Here is a 16,369-nt window from a genome sequence, read left to right as displayed (position 1 = left end):
GAGGGGGGGGAATGTTGGTAAACAGTTTAATCAAAATGAAAAATGAAAGAAAAATTAAAAATGATGACCCATTGCATCTTGCTGTTTAGATTCACAAGATGTAGAAACCAAGGAGCCTCACTTCTCCCTAGTACCGGCTGAGACATTCATCTAGTAGACCCACGTTCAGATCTCTGCTCAATTCAGGATGGGCGTTTTGCCTCTAAGACGCCCTTCCTGCCAGGCTGCAGGGTGTATTTCAACATTCTCTCCCTCCCTCCCTCCTAAAGCAGTTGAATTTAACCTAAAATAATTCTGTATTGATTGAGATGGAGAGCAAATGTAAAGCTGCCCCAGTAGTTGGGTTGTGGCATGCCCCTGGGCCTTCCCAGCCCTGCTTTGAGCCAGGCAGAGCAGGGACTGCAGTCCATCTTCACACCAAGTCTGAAAGCCCTCACCAGCAGACTATAAATTACACAGAGGTCAAACTTACTGGGGCACTCTTTCTCATAGTATACCCATTATTTGACCCCAAACAGATCTTTCCCCCCCCTTTGCCCATCTATCTTTTTTCTTTTTTTTTTTTTCTTTCCTTGCCAAACTATGAAAATACAGATTGAACAGATTCAAATGACATTGCTTTTAAATCGACTCAGTATAAGTTTTAGTCATGGATTCTATAATGTCACAAAGTTACTGTATTGGCCCAGCACAGTTTAAGACACGTTGGAGGCATTTTATTTTATCCAATATGATATGTATGATAAAGCAATATAGGCCGTATTAAGTAAATTAAGCACTTTGAGGTAACAAGTTATTGTACAAAGGAAATGTTTCTACACAGGATTCCCCAGAAACTTCTTGTTACCTAACATTGTTGTATCAGAGATCTGTAGAAATTGTAAAATAATTGCAAAATTTGCAAATGAGACAAAGAGCAAGGTAAGGTAAACAGCAAGCTTAATGCTCCTGATACGTGAACTAGATTCAAGCAGTAGCAAGGTGAGCTCTGTTAAGCAATGTGCATTGTAACACAGCCAGGCATAAAGTCTGCTAAAGAAACGGGGCCATGTCTCATCATCCCATGTAGGATGAGGATGCAGTATTTTGCAAAGCCATGGCATTGAAAAGGAGATTTCGCCTTCGGGGTCCTATCCTTCGGAGCACTTCTGCTTTTTACTATTGGTAGGTGCTCAGCACAGCTAAGCCTCAGCGCATTTGTCAAGACCTCAGTGTGGATTGAGTTGTCTGACTTTTCAGTCCTTGACTTTGAACGCTGTGTTTGACTTTTTACTCTAGCGAGGTCGCTGTGATGAGCCAAATGCAAGCAGGGCGTATTGCTGACACTGCTTCTGCGAACAGTAGGAGTTGAGCAAAACATAACATGCATATTTATTTTGCTCATTTAACATGCAACAAATAATTTAAATAAATTAAAATGCTAACACCTTAATGGCAAATCAATGAATCACTTAATGACAATAGATTCTCTTGTACCCTTTGTGTCTGCATTACTGCTGCATTAGATCAAATTACTTTTATTATGATGGATATGAACTGAACTCATTTAGCAACAGGACAACTAGCAATTTCTTACGGTGAGAGTCTTGGTGTTTCAGGGACCTTGATTCAGTGAAACATGACAGTTCAAGGTAGCATTTGAGTTTCTGTACTTCAAGCTTCTGTGGAAGTACCTTTTAGAAGGACAGCTGAGGTTAGGTATGTGCCCAGTGTGTAGAGGGCTACACAAAACCAGTGAAAATGAATTGCTGAAATCCCATGCAAATTCTTGTTGTTTTCTGAGTATTTTTGCTATCTGGAAAAAAGGTGTGGATGAGTTTTGGGTTGTTGTTTTCCCCCTTGTTACCACAAAATTAACTATTCAATTAACTATGGACAGCTGATTTTACTTGCAAATTGGTCCTCTTCACAGGAAAATGAAATGGTTTATGTGCAAAACTGGCCTGATCTTTGAGTTAACTGGAGATATTTAATCCCTATTTTAAGATTCTGGGCCAGCCCTATGGGATTGATACCCCACCTTAAGGAAACCAAGGCCCCCACAACTTTTGTTGTTTCTCATAATCCTGAACAAAATTCCAAGGAAATTCCCCCATCAGAAAAGACAGTTTAGCTTAGCTAGGTGTTTCCCAGCCCATCCGATTTTTCTGATGGAAATGCTATCATCATACATCTTATTAGGAGTGATCTTTTGTTTATAATGTACCATGTCGCCATTTGCATGAGATACAGTGTTCATCCAAGAGGCTTAAACCAGGGAGAACAGGACTGCAGAGCCAGGCCTTTACATTAGCTACAGATCTCATTCTGGCATGGAGAAGTAGCAGGTTCTTCAAGTTCCTCTGACCAGCTTCTAGAGAGGCATAATCATGTGCACTAGACTCTGTCTCCTGCATCTGAAACTGATGTTTAGGGTGTATCTACTGGATGGGTTTAGAAATCCTGGAGCTTGTTCTGCCTGTATTTGGCATGGTCTTTATGCAGCACTGTGACAAATCTGATGTGTCCCATGGACAAGACATCCTCAGAAAGAGTAGGCTGTTGCCTCCTGTACAGCTAGGGGAGAGCACAGACATGCACAGTTATTGTGCAGTGGCTAATGCATTGTAAATCCACATGCTAGTTGTCATGGTTTAACCCCAGCCAGCAACTAAGCACCATGCAGCCACTCACTCACTTCCCCCCCCTTCCCAGTGGGATGGGGGAGAGAATCGGGAGGAAAAAAGTAAAACTTGTGGGTTGAGATAAGAATGGTTTAATAGAACAGAAAGGAAGAAAAAAATAATGATAATAAAATGGCAATACTAATAAAAGGATTGGAATATGCAGAACAAGTGACGCACAATGCAATTGCTCGCCACGTGCCGACTGATGCCTAGTTAGTTCCTGAGCAGCAATTTCCCCCCCAGCCAACTCCCCCCAGTTTATATACTGGGCACGATGTCACATGTTGTGGAATACCCCTTTGGCCAGTTTGGGTCAGCTGTCCTGGCTGGGTCCCCTCCCAACTCCTTGTGCCCCTCCAGCCTTCTTGCTGGCTGGGCATGAGAAGCTGAAAAATCCTTGACTTGTTGCTAAGTAGTGTTTAGACCAACTGAAAACATCAGTGTGTTACCAACATTCTTCTCATACTAAATCCAAAATATAACACTATACCAGCTACTAGAAAGAAAATTAACTCTATCCCAACCAAAACCAGGACACTAGTTTATCTTGCCATAATACATCTGTCTAACCAGACCCTTAAATTTATTAAGTGAATTTGGGGTAAGAGCTATTGTAGTATGTATAAGGACATTTGACTGTGTTAAAAAATCCTGCATGAAATTCAGAGCATAATACCTAACCTAAATTTACAGCAGTGGGACTTTGATGTAACTTTTTATTTGCATCTGAATCCTTACAGGGAGGTGAATTTCTGCTGTGAGATAGGTTGATATTTACTGAACTTGCTTGTCATTTGTCTCTGGCACATTGCAAGCCATTTAAAAGACATCCTTTTTGCATTTCTGAGCACAGGAACGGGTGCTGCAGCTTCATGCATTATTGAAAAGTGTGGCCTCAGCTTGTACAATATAGCAGGGATCCAAATGATCGGCAGACACAAGCTTTTTATATGCACACAGGTGGGTCAAAAATGAGGTTCCAGAGAGGTAGAAGAGTGAAAGGACTGAAAGCAAATGGAGAACATAAATAAAAACTTGTGCTTATGCAAAAATGAACAAATCATTTTTACTGGAGAGGCAGCAAGTGAAAATACTGGGCTTTAGAAGTCCAGGTGACCTCTAAGACCTTTTTTGTGATAATCTCAGCTGGCCAAGCACTCTGTCTCTCTCAATTTCTACTCTAGAAGCTATTTTGCTCTGTGTATAGCTATTGAATATTCTTTGAAGCAGAACCTCAGTAACCCATTTCCTGGTTGAATGCTCTCACCTGAAGGTCATATCTAGTCATCCATTCCCTTCACCTGACCTGTATCATAATGAAGAAAAGCCTGCAAAGTTATTTAATAGCCAAAGGAAATGCTTTAGTGTGAGAATTGAAGTTCTTGGTCCCTTTAGGTGATCAGGAAAAGATCAAGGGGTCACTTTGGGAGAATTGCATGTCCTGTTTTTGTCTTTCTGGCAGTAGCTATGGATGTTAATCCAACAGAGCGAGGTAGGAAAAGGACCTGTATGTGCAAAATGACAAATCCCAACTTGGAGCACAGATTTCTATCAAGGGGAGAGGGGATAATGAAGTGTTAAAACAAAGCGTAACAGCAAGTCCTCCCCCTGCCAACACCTTCAGGTCAAGTCTGGATGCTTTTTCTGGAAGATGTGTTTTAAACAGAAGGGATGGGGCTTAATAAAGGGGCAACTGGGTGAAATGTAAGGACCATTGGTACGAAAGAGCTCAGATTAGATCTAAAGCTATGTCAATGAATTTATGACAAGGCTTGCTTCCAGGTGATGGCAGGAATTATTTCATGTCAGGCAAGTGTGTGCATTTGAGGTTCTGGAAGTCTTCTATTTTCCCAAGCAGGACAGCCTGATGGTTTTCAAAATTTTATTTTTATTTTTCTTTTCCCATTAAAAACAAACAAACAAACAAAACCACCCAAAACCAGGAGAACTGACTCTGGTCTATCTCAGTGGCTAGGCCAAGTTCTTTCCCTCTCGAAGATCCTCCAGATGCAAGTTCCCTCATAAGCTTCCCCCTTCCTGTGCATCAGCTTTAGCACCTGTACAGCCACATCCTTTACTGTCCACTCATTTGCTGGCATATAATGTTCCCTGGGTTTGTGGTAACACAGGGGTCATTGCAATTTTCTTCGTGTCTCCATCTGTTTGTCTTTGCATGTGTTAATGCTAATTGGGCCTGGAAAAATACCATCTACACACATGCTGTTGTATGCCTATAAAATATTCATACTAAGATTGGCAAGTCAGTGTGGCTGGGACCTAAGTTAAGCCAGTAATATAATTTTAAGACTCTGGTAAATATACTAGTGGCTTTTGTTATCTGCTTTGTTTTTTCAAGTGTTAGTTCTACATAGATATGAGATGAGTAAGCCAGACTTTTTGTTTAAGAGATGCTAAATTATTTCCATAAATCTTACATTGTTGGCTGTTTAAATTATTATGAGCCGAGGTCCCTGGCACTAAAGGGTACACACTACAATGAAACGTGTTCATATTTTCTGCATTTATGAATTTAAATTATGGCAGGGTACTTTCTTTCTCTTCTATCTCATGCTTTTTCTCCTCTGAGCACTCCACTGTGGATATTCACAGATGGGCTAATAATAATCGCAAGGGTTGCCTATTTGTCACCCTGTCATGGGTTGCCAGAGATTCTTTATTTGTGCTATTAAAAACACACAAATAAAACCCACCTTTTAGCTGTTCAATGGTCCTCCTTGAAGGCCTATTTAGTTTCTAGAGAGGAATTGAGAAACCAAGTTTTTAATCCTTAAAAAGAATGAAGAATGACAAAGAAACTTTCCTACTTAATTGTAACTGATCTAGGTCTGCTTTCTCCAGTCCTGCCAACACACACCACTTACACAATGTATTTTCCTTCTTTATCCAAAGGTAGGATGTAAGGGAAGTTCAGATCATAACCAAGCAATGAAGAACGAGTAACACAATGTACTACCGGTTTGACAATAACTTTATCTACATCACCTATGCGTTATAGAATCTTCTCATTTTGAGCTTTTTTAAAGCAAAAATTTTTCCTACTTCTGTCAACCAAGTGGCTTTGTTTTTCTTTCTCACACATTTCCAGCAATTCATTTCCCACCTTCACCATTGAAACAACCACTTGCAGATCATAATATAGCAGCTCTTTCCCAGTATAAGAGAACAGCGTACCCAGCCATTGCAAGACAAGGTCTAATGATGCATATGAAATCACAGGTAAAACTTGAGTATGTAGCCCCAGGCAATTCCCCCAAGCAGGACTTACCTGGCAGCCTGTGCTTCACATCCTAGTTTTGTTAAAAATATCCTGAGAGTTTTTCACTGATTAGAAGTTATGAAAACTTTGCTCTCATACCGCTGGTGCTGGTATTTGTAGCACCACACTCCTACCCCTATGCTGAGCCAGTGGTATTAGCTTAGCAAATGTCATCAAAAGTACCTGTGCAGCGGTACCCAGTCCCCTCCCTGCCAATACACATCTTCTGTGGCTTTGTTCGGAGCACAAAGAAAGCTTTTGGGGTAGGGAATGTATTTCTCTCTGTGCGCAGACAGCACATAGAAAAATAGAGCTGATCTTGGCTGGAGATGATAGGTCAGGTCACAACAGAAATAGGGAATGCTTATAGTGGCAACCAATGTAATTCTCCTCCCCTGTGGCTGGACTTTATATAAGCTTCAAAGTTTTTCCGTCTTCTAGGATCCTGATAAATTATGTACACTTGCTGGAGTTGGCTATCTGATACTTTCTCTTCTGGTGCTCTCTCTTAGAAAATTACTTCCTCTGGGAGCTTCTAGTAATGGAAGAAATGGCCAAGGTGAAGTGGGAACTAGCTAATTGGTAGACGTAGGCTACCTAAGCATTAAGTAAAGTAATCCTACTTTATACTGTTTTTCTCAGATCCTAGTTTCTGTTATCTAAACTTGCTGCTATGTCTCCAGCTGGAAAACAGAGCTTAGCTTAATGAAGATGCACTTTTCCCACATTTTACAATTGATCACTCATTATAACAAATATATACAGCACATTTTCAGAATTCTGTCCCTGTTACAATCTGCTGTTTGCACTCGCACTAATGTGGCCATTTTGCTTTGGGTTTGCTGTGTGCGAGTGATAAAAGCCTTTAATATATCCCCGGAGTAGCTGATGGGGTCTTTCATAATTTGCATGTCCCTTATTGGCATTGCCTGACTTGAGGTCCAGGACAAGTACTTCTTCAGCTTGTGCAGAGAGGCATAATATTATTTGCTCTGAATAGTGGAGAATTTTGCTAAATATAATGCCACCAAGGTGTCTGAGTTCCTTGGAGTTGAGAACCCACATAATTATAAAATCTGATCACCAGTTAGGGATATCAACCCTGACAAGTAAAAAAACTCAAAAGACAGATCAGCATCCTCCATCTTACACGTGAAAGAACAAGCAGGTGAATGTGGAGCATGGTCTTGTAGACTCAATCCTAAGCTGTTTCACACTGCTGAAAAGCACCACAGCTAATGAGCAGCTATACTGGCTCTGCTGAGTTCTGCCCCCATACCAGGGGACCCTTATGTAGACCTGACAGACCTAAAAAATGAGGTGGCTGGTCCTTTGAGAATCAAAAACCCTATGGTTTCTTTTATAGCTATTAGCCACAGTTGTTCTGTTGCACATGGTTAGTAAGTTCAGTAATAACAGTAATAACAGACAAACTGCTGATGAGTCCTGTGGTCATTGTCCTTGGTATATATTTGCTTTTGACATTCAGGATAATCTTAAGCATGTTTTAAATGTCAGAAGAGGAGGTACCATGAAACGCCAAGACAGTTCATCTCTAGCTTAACTTTTTTATTAATTTCAAGTACTTTCATCCTACTATAATAATCCTTTTCTTTACCTCATCCTGCTTTTCTGTCTATCGGGAACTACCTTTGCTTAGCAATGATTATGTTTATATACTTGAAAGTTCAGGTCTTGGCATCATTTGTGAGCTGCCCTGTGTGGGCACAGTACTGAGTGTGTGTGCACTTGTGTGTATGCACGTGTCAGCTGCTCTAGCTCATGGAGACACTCAAATGTGAGTAACTCAAAGTTAGTCTTGTGGTGAAGGTTGCAGCAGTTTGTACTGGCTGATAGAGGGCTACTTGTAAGGCTTCCCTAAACCTCAGTTGGGCTAAGGAATCACTGAAGAGTTACTAATAGCAGTGCAGGATTTACTACCCAGCTAAGTACCAGTGTAATGTGCTTTACTGCTTCTTGGCCTGCTGTTCTTCTCCAGCTTCCTTCTCCGTGCATTCTTGTCTATCTTTTCAAGAAACCTGGGTTTTTATTCTTCCTTGCTGCTCTCCAGCTCCCAAGATACTGTCTGTGTTTTCCCCCATAAGAGGCCTGGACGCAGGCTGCAATGGGTTTTATGTTTCTACAGAGCCTTGTTTGTGAAAGCCTATGCTGTAAAGATGCATAATCTGTATTGAAGAAATGTGTATTCTAGGGATATGATTAGTTTCTGTTGTGTGAGCAAGGTTGAGTGCAGTTGAGGTTTACTTTATTAGCAATAAACCAATATTTCTGTAGTTTTCATATTGTATAGTCCGTGATATTAGAAGTTATATCACCCTTTAAGTCTTAAGTTGAAAGGTTTGAGTGCAGAAGATTTTTTGTTTGCTAAAAAGAAACTCCTCACTGTTCTAGATCTAATGGTAAATAGCACTTTTAGCTTTGAGTTGGCAGTGGGGAAGGATGATGTATTAAGGCCATCACAGTGTTGCAACTGTAAATGACGAGGGCAGCAAACAATGGGAGAATCTCAGGCACCAGCAATATTCCCGTATCGACAATATTCATCCAGCCAGGTGCACGTCTCCCCAGGGTAAAAGTGGTGGTGCTGTGCTGGGCGCTCTCCTTGCTCGCCCAGGCAGAGTGATGGAAGAGAGCTCCTGTCCTTATGAGCTGAACGGGGAACGTGGGGGTCGCAGCAGTGTGTAGGGAAGGGAGGATCATGCTTTGGAAGCCAGAGAGAGGGAAGGGTAGTCTCAACTGTGTTGCAAGCCCCTACCGGCAGCTGGTCCCAGGCCCCCAGTGGGATCAGATTGACTGGAAGCAAAAGACTGAGAAAGAGAGAAAGAGAATTGCATCTTCCTGCAGCACCCCAGTCCTACAGACTTAATGGAGTTGTGATATTTGGTGGAGGCACAGTGCAGTACTGTGTGTGAGTCTGATGGTATCGCCAAGAAGCAGATGATGTTGTGTTCGACCCGTTAGATATTTTTTTTTATTGTGGTTCTCATTGTGTGTTCAGAGATATTTGCAAGGGAGAATAGCTTCTTGGTGCATCATTGCTTTTAAGGTACGCTTCAGTGGGATTGAGACAGAATTTCTAGACTTATTCTACAGAAGTGTGTTTATGGCATAAGTAGTGAAGAAATGCCCGTGAGACACTATTATACTTATCTTCCAGATGATGGATTGGTTATTCCAGCCACAAGGCCCATTGAAGGGAGATCAGAAGATAATTGACTGTCAAGCTTTTGAGCAATGTTAAGGTCAATTGCTGCAGAGGTCAGTTTATTTGAACAATGGGCCCGTTTACAAAGGGTTACAGAATGCTAATAATAATTTTTGCTTTAATGGAAGTTCTCAACATTGTCAAGGGAGAATTAACTTTTAAATGTTAAGCTTAAATACCTTTTTGAAATCTGAAGGCTCTTGGACAAAGAGCCCAGCTTCATTTTTTTTATTGAAATGGATGTGAAAGATTTGAAAAAATTATTCTCTGGAAAATGCCAAAAGTCAATGCTTTGATTGCATGCCAAAAATAATTGATTTTTACCTCCAATCAGTCAGCTGAATTGCTAGTGTGAGTGCATGTATATTATGTGCATATATATGTATATTTATGTTTTTTTCAAATTTCTCAAGGCTTGAGAAAATAATGTGGTAGGAGTACATAGAAACATGACTGAGGGAAGTAGCATGACTGGGTTAATACTGGGGGGGGAGGGGGAGAAATCCTACATTGCTAGTCAGCAGAAGAGAAGTTAAACTACCCACATTCCTGAGGCCTCTGTCCTGAATAGCCATCCAATCTGAGGCTCAGGAAACTGCTGGTCAGGCTCTGGAACAGATTGGAGCAGCTGTGCTCAGAGTAAAACCTTATTTTTTTCCATGGGGCTTACTGTAGCTTTGGAAAAAAAAAAAGGAAGGTCTAATTACTTAACTGATTTATGCCTACTTCATGTACACGTAATTAATGCGAAAGCTGTAAGACTACAGAGAACCAAACTGTTGGCTATTGTATATATTAGATTGTGTACATACTACCTTTCTGTTTTCAAATCAAACTTAGCGTCAGTGAGATTTCTGGTCAAAATCAGCAAGATTTCTATGTTGATCCATTTGTTGCATTCAGAGAGTGTTCTTTCTACCACCTGAAGTCACTAGAAAAAGCTCACAGTCCTGCTTCCAGCAAAATGTTGGAAAGTACTGATTTTGGCATCTAGACTTGCTGAGCCTCCCTACTTCTCTTGCTAGTGGGAGCCTTTGAAAGGGAGAGGAAAGCACTCTGCCATACACACACATGGAAATTAGTCTTTGTTTTTAATATCTCTTTATTTTTTGTGTGTATATAGAATGACACAGTGAAGCAGCATTGGTAGGAGTTCCCATGTCTTTCAGACCTCCTGTTTTGCAAGAGCTCTTTCTTCTTCATCACTTATTAGTATGTTTTGTCAGAGGGCTGGGTTGACCTAACAGGGTTTTCAGGGAGAGCTGCCACCAGGACGCTCCTTGGGTGCATGCAAGCACCATTAGCTCAATTCTAAGGATGCTAGTTTGTTTTGTTACTATGGCAATAGCCTTGAGTAGTCTTTTGGGGCATTGGGGAGCATTGAGCCTGTGTGCTACCATATCTGCTGTAGCCAAAACTGGACTTATATGAAAGGAAGATAGATGCTGAAGGGGTCTGAGGAAAATTGGCAAGCATATTAGAAAAAAAACCAAACCAGGTCTTGTTCCTATGGTGGACAGGGTTGGAAGTCCAACAGAGGTTTGAACAACTTTTAGAGGAGTGGCTGCAAGACTGTGTCTAGCATTAGGAAGTACGAGGTTCCTTCAAGCAGATCTGTGTGATATTTTGCAGGCAGATGAGCGTGCGTGTGCTGGTGTTCTTAACTTGCTGGTGGTTACATGACCACAGGAAAGCTCTACTCATGCGGAGCCGGTGTGCGCTGCTGAAAGGGGGAATATATTCAGCTGTTTGGCACTGGTAGCTAAGGCTCTGTGTCATCACTTTCTCACCTGACTTAGGGCGAGCAAGGTAAGGTGGGTTGCAGAGCAAGTTCATACCTGCCTGCAAAACACCAGAAGACTAGATCCTTGAATGGATCTTGCTAGTTTGAGAGCGCGAGCTCCCAGGCTCCTAGCCATTTTTCACTGCCAAAGGGGTTCAAAGAGGTGGTAAACCACATGAAAATCCCTTTCTTCTAATTAATCACTACACTGTGGGGAATTAGGAGACTGAATTAGTTCCCTAATATGCCTCAGCAAAGGGAACAATCCATATACTTTTGATTTTTACATTAGTCTTCATTCTTTTCCTGTCCTACACACTTCAGGTGGAGCATTCTGGAGCAGTGTTTCAGTTCTATTACTTTTCCTTCTTTATGATATTTGTGCAAGCTAAACCAAGTTTAGGAAAGTAAAAAGTGCCTCTGTGTAATTGTGTTGCTTTCTGGTTCTCATGTGCTAACATACCCCTGGAATGTTTGTGTTGCGTGTTCCTTAAAGGAAAACTTACTGCCTGGGTCCCTGTCCAAACAAGTGGAATCCTAAGAAACCTGGAGATTTCCAGAAGAGCTTACCTGCATAAATGTAATTGCAAGACTGGAGCAAATGTTCAAGTGCTACCCTTATGCCATCTTTGTATGAGGAATCCTGTATAATTGGTTGTGGAAATCTGGTGAGGAGCTGGCTGTGATCCTTTCTGTATAAGTGCCACCCAAATAATGGCAATGAGGAGGGGAATGTGCTAATGGACGTAAAGCATACGAGGACTAACTCCATGTTAGTCACGTGCTGAAATAAACGTACTGTACTATGCAAGCTACTGGGCTGCTCCAAGTGAATCTGTGTGGGATGTACAAAGCTAACTCTGTTTAGATTCCTCTGAAAAACCAAACTTCAGCTGGAAGAAAAAGCATGGCTCATCTATGAGTCCGGTTCTATGTAACATTCCTGGCTAATCTGGACCCAGGGTGCATTGGAGTCCATGCAATGTCTGTGTTTTCGTGTGCAATGAGAGGTGGTCTAGAGAAGGTGGAGGAAGAAACAGCAAGAAAATGCTCCAATGCAAATAATGCTGTGAGTTTAGTTAGAAGCAATATCAGCAACCTGTATACTGCTATATCTGCTCCAGTTCATCCATCTCTACTTAATAGGCTTGTGTCTGTTAATAGACTTATAAGATACCTCTTATCTGATGATAGTAAATACCCGATTGTTCTCTGTATGCTTAGATGTTTTCAAATTTTTGGCTATACATTTTGGACATATGCCTGTTAAGTAGTGTAAGAAAAATGTAAAGTTTTAGCATATCCTCTTTAGTTTTTGCAAGCTTAAATGATGGCACAAAATACATGCCAAAAGAGAAACAAGGCTTACGTGGTTACATGATTTGTAGAAAGTCACCACAGGCAGAAACAGAAGTGAAAGACAGAACTTGGAATACAGTAAGCCCAGGAGTCTTGTTCCCAAGTCCTTAACAAGGTTTGTCTGGGAAGGGATGAGTTTATCTTCCCTATGTTCTAGGTACACATTGGAAGATGGAGTAAGCTTCTATCACATTTGTTTTGGTTTGGTTTGTTTTAAAAATGCGGTTGTTAACAGTTTTACTGTGTGTCTCAGTTTGGTAAACTTTTTATTCACACCCTTAGGAGTAACAGATACTTTGTGTACAGAGATGAACAAGTGATTGTAGCAGTGGCTTCTTAGTTGCAAGGCACTAAAACATTATGATACTCATTTGCAGTGTTGTACAAATAAGTAAGTCTGTTCACCACATTGCCCAATGCTAATGCATTTATATGACTACAAATTCCATTACTTTATGCAACTGAAAGGACAGAGGACTTTGCCAGATAAGGCAGAAATCCCAGAGCTCACTTATTAAGAACCTGTTGTCAGTCCAGAAAAGGATGGTATTATCTTGTCTTAAACATTCAACAAACCAAAGCTGAACAAAGGGAAAAATAACGAACTCAAGATGGCTTAAGTTCTGCTTCAGGGCATAGGCAGGTTGCCATAGAAAGGTAGAGGAATAATTGTGTGCTAAGCAGACCTCATCTCTGAAACAGCCATAGCTTCGAAAAGTAATGATACGAAACTCAGACTATTCTTCTTCTACTCGCTGAAGTCTTATATGCTGCAGGAGGTTGTTCTAGAGATAGTTTTATTGGAGATTAGCTTTCAATACACTCCCATAAATTATTTTTTAAGACAGTCAAGTGGGGCCTGGAATTTTCTATGGTAGTCTTCACGTTAAAACATTAACATGAGTGAGCAACACGAAGTCAGGAGGGCTGGAGCAGAGGTAAGGAGCTCTGGAAAGGCAGATTTAGGGATCTCTGGGCAGGCAGTTTGCTGTAAGCAAAGCTGATGCCTCCCAACTTGGTTGCAAGTGTGTGGCTCTCACTGTGCCAGCTAAAGGTCTGAGTTCCCCAGCTTGACTTTTTCCAAGCTCTGCTAAGCACGAGGTGGGACTAGAGAATATGCATGCAGGTATAATATTTTGCAAGTCCTCCAAACGACTCATGAGCCAGGGTCAGTGTAGTAAGGGGGGGGGAAAGAGAAAGAGGGAAACAAGTTACAAGGGTAGTTTAGAATTGAGAGGGATTCATATAAGCAAAAATGGGAGTCATGTTTGTTTTTCCTGTATCTCAACTAGAACACAGTCACAACCTGGGGGAGCTGGAGTTGTCAAAGTCCCTCTGAAAATGCCTCTGGGTGCCCACTGCATCACTAGGTAGTTAGTGACACCCAGTGACACTTTGGCACCTCTGTCTTGCTGCAGGTGACTTACAGTCACTTTTGAAAAATCCCTTCTTTGTGAATGAAGATAAAGACTGGCAGAGTGTTTTAAATTTGTGTATTTATTTTCCTAGTCGGTAAAGAGAAGCCTTGAAAGAGACTCGAGAGTGAAGTAGAATAATCAAGCAACTCATTGATCTAAAGTTAATCTGCTGCAACTGCCTCAGCAAATGCTAAAAATGGTCTCCTTTCCTCCTTTCTATAACTGAGGAAACCGCTTCTGCCAATATCCCTCTAACACCAGCAGCCCTTGGCGCTTTTGTCAAACACGCTCTGTGTTTGAACAGATCAAATGAAACTCATTTGTTGTTATTGTTTAAGATTAAGCTGTACTTATAGAATTACTGTGGCATTATTAGGCCAGTTTCCTAGAACACAAATAGAATGAAAAACAAAAATAAAAAAGAGGAAATTCTGTTTATTTTTTGTTTTTAAAGCTCAGTGCTGAGGTTTGAGTCTCTGCTGTTCTCAGTAGTGAATTATACAGTATTGTATGCTGCAAAAAAGAACCATGAAGCTGTCTTAAAAACATTATAATCGTTATACAAAGGTTCTATGTAATATACAAAGCATTCAAAATGTTCCCCAAGTGCTTTGAAGGTGTGGTTTTGGTGCAAAATAAGAGCAAATAATGCCTTTTAGCTTTGGGCTGTGGTATGGAATATGTACAAACATGAGCAGGTCACTTAAACTGACTATCTGCTGCTCCATCTGCAAAATGAAGCTATTGAGTGCCTCAGAGTACCCGGGGAAGCCAGAAAAAGTATCTGTAGGCAACATGTTTTGGTGCTGACCTGCTGGGATTCATGCAAGCTGAATTCTGCTTTTGTGCTTTCACTGATGGAAAGCATTCAAAATAGGTTTTCTACCAAGCCATCAGAAGTCATAATTTTCTTAAATGAAAACTCATCAGTCCTCTAAGTCATCTTGAAAATGCGCTATGGCTCACAATAATTGTTTTCATAGAATCTTAGAGCAATTCATGTTGGGAGGGAACCTGAGAGGTCTCTAGTCCAGCCTCCTGCTCAAAGCAGGGCCAACGATTAATTCAGACCAGGTTGCTCAGGGCTTTGTCCAGCCAGGGCTTGAAAACCTGCACATCCTGTCTTGGCCCCTGTCCCACTGTTGTGTCATTCTTCCAGGGATTCCCCCCCCCCCCCCCCGCCTTATGTCCAGTCAGAACCTTGCCAGCTCCAATTTATGCCCATGTCTGTTGTTCTCCCACCATGCATCTCTGCAACAAGCTCAGCTCTACCTCTCAGTCACTTTCCCCTAGGTACTGGGTGGCTGCTGTTAGGTCCCCCCCCCGAAGCCGTCCCTTCCCTGGACTGAAGAAGCCCCAGTCCCACAGCCTCTTCTTACAGGGCAAGTGCTCCAGCCCCAACCAGCTTGGTGGCCGCCCCTGAGCTCCCTCCAATTAGCTGATGTTTTTCTTGTACTGGGTGTCCCGGACTGGATCCAGTGGTCTAACAATTGCTGAGTAAAGGGGACTAATTGCTTCCCTCGATCTACTGCCTGTGATCTTCTTGATACAGCCCAGGATGCTGTTTGCCGTCTTTGCAGCCAGGCTGGCCCATGCCCAGCCTGCTGTGCCCCTGGGTCTTTTCAGCAGAGCTGTTCCCTGGCCAGGCAGTGCCCAGCCTGTATCGCTGCAGGGGGTTCCTCCTCCCCAGGTGTGGGGCTTTGCATTTGTCCCTGTTGGATTTCACAAGGTTCCCGTTGGCCCATTTCCCTGTCCTGTCCTTGTCCCTCTGGATGGCAGCCCTGCCCTCTGGCATACCAGCTGCATCCCTTGGTTCGTTGTCATCCACATACTTGATTTGAAAACAAAACTTAGTCTAAGTAGAAAAATAAATCTAAGCACCAGTGGCCTCTATTCATCCTCCATGCAATTCCACTAATTTTTCTGAATTTAGCAAGAAGTTTCTTTAGGAATGTTTTACAAGGAGAGTTTTCCTTGAGTTTAAGGAAATTCACTGGTCTGCAAACCTTTCCTGTCTTTGTTTTCAGCAGTGAGTGAACTTACCCCTCTAGCTTCTTTAGATCATGTATACCTGCTGGATCACAACTTTCTTCAGTTAAAAACAGAAAAGCAAACAAATATTACATTCCTCCCTACCACCACCATTTCAGGATGAAGTGAAGTTCCAAAGAATATTTGTTCTAAAAAAACATGAGCCAAGTCTTGGAAAATCAATACATTGACAGAGGAAACTTCGTTTCTCTGATTCTGCCAGAGGATGCAGGCATTAGGTTGTATCCCCCTTGGTTTTAGGTTTTTTACTAGTTCTGTATTGCCTAGAGCTCAGCCACTAGTAAGATACTGGTAGAGATAATGCTTAAACCACACAGAGGATTGTTTTTGTTTCTTCAGTAAATTATATCCCTGGTGTTTAGCCAGCACATGGAAGCTTTATATATTAGCAAAATCTTTGGCTTTTGACCCTACAATAGCTATGGATTGTGCTGGATTTTTGCTTCCACTTCAAACCAACCTCGCAGGCAGGTATTGTAGGATGTTTTGCTCTTGCTGCAAGACTGGAGCGTGCTAAAATCGTGAATGCCACAACATCCTGATGAACTCCCCAAATGAATGTAATTCACTACCAATCTTAAAATGCTA

The 16,369-nt window shown here is 41.7% G+C and overlaps 1 protein-coding gene across 1 annotated transcript in view; it reads left to right on the top strand.

Moving 5' to 3' along the window:
* ALK (ALK receptor tyrosine kinase) overlaps positions 1–16,369 on the top strand; it is a 323,900-nt gene that overhangs the window by 50,489 nt on the left and 257,042 nt on the right. The gene's annotated exons all lie outside the window — the stretch shown is intronic.

The sequence above is a fragment of the Harpia harpyja genome, chromosome 13 (genome assembly GCF_026419915.1).
Source record: "Harpia harpyja isolate bHarHar1 chromosome 13, bHarHar1 primary haplotype, whole genome shotgun sequence".
In the NCBI taxonomy this organism is placed as follows: Eukaryota; Metazoa; Chordata; class Aves; order Accipitriformes; family Accipitridae; genus Harpia; species Harpia harpyja.
The sequence above is the reverse complement of the archived record's forward strand: the minus strand, read 5'-3'. Positions and strand labels throughout refer to the sequence as shown.